The sequence below is a fragment of the Chrysochloris asiatica genome, unplaced genomic scaffold, assembly GCF_000296735.1.
Source record: "Chrysochloris asiatica unplaced genomic scaffold, ChrAsi1.0 scaffold00083, whole genome shotgun sequence".
Classification (NCBI taxonomy): Eukaryota; Metazoa; Chordata; class Mammalia; order Afrosoricida; family Chrysochloridae; genus Chrysochloris; species Chrysochloris asiatica.
The window spans coordinates 9,230,867-9,231,957 of NW_006408601.1; positions in this window are offsets into that span (position 1 = coordinate 9,230,867).

Below are 1,091 nucleotides of genomic sequence, written 5' to 3' on the forward strand. Positions count from 1 at the left end.
AAAGATGTTTACCTGTGCTTTAATTACTACATAAAGTCTTTTGATTATATGGATTATGACCAGCTATTGGCAACATTGCAGAGGATGAGTATTCTGGAGCACTTAATTGTGCTCATGAGGAACCTATACATAGAACAACAGGCAGCTGTACGAACAGAACAATGGAACACCAAAAGGTTTAAAATTAGGAAAGGTGTGTGCCAGGGATGTATTCTTTCACCATACTCATTAAATCTGTATGCTAAGTAAATAATCCAAGAATCTGGATTATATGAAGAAAAACGTGACATGACATCAGGATTTGATGAAGACTCATTAACAACCTTCAATATGCTGATTATACAACCTTGCTTGCTGAAAGCAAAGAGGACTTAAAATGTCTACTGATAAAGATCAAAGACCACAGCCTTTGGTATAGGCTATACCTCAATGTAAAGAAAACAAAATTCTCACCTTTGGACCAGTAAGTAACATCAAGACAAATGGAGAAAAAGATTGAAGTTGTAAAAGACTTCATATTGCTTGGATCAACCATCACCACTCTTAGCAGCAGCAGTCAAAACATCAAAGGACATATTTCATTAGGCAAATGTGTTGCACAAGACCTCTTTAAAGTGTTCAAGAGCAAAGATGTCAGTTTGAGGACGACTAAGATGCACCTGACCCAAGCCATGGTATTTTCAACAATATCATATGCTTATGAAATTTGGGCAGTGAATAAGGAAGACAGTAGAAGAATTGATGCATTTGAGTTATGGTGTTGGAGGAAATATTAAAAGTACCATTGCGGGAGTCCAGCTCATGCGGGGTTGGCGAAAATGAAAGCAATCAAGAGGTTCTCTTTCTCTGTCTGCCTGTTGTTCTGGTCTGGCTCAGCAACTCTTTGATCTTTTCTTGAATTATTACACAGTTTATCACAACATTCTTGCACCTGGTCATTAGACAACTTTGAAAAAAATATTTCTGTGATGTTCAAACTGATTTTCATCTCCTTTCCCAGTATGTGATAAATTGTTTCTCCTTGTTTCCACTAAAAGATTAAGTTAAACTTCACACAAATCATTTCTACTTATCAGACGGCTGATAACATT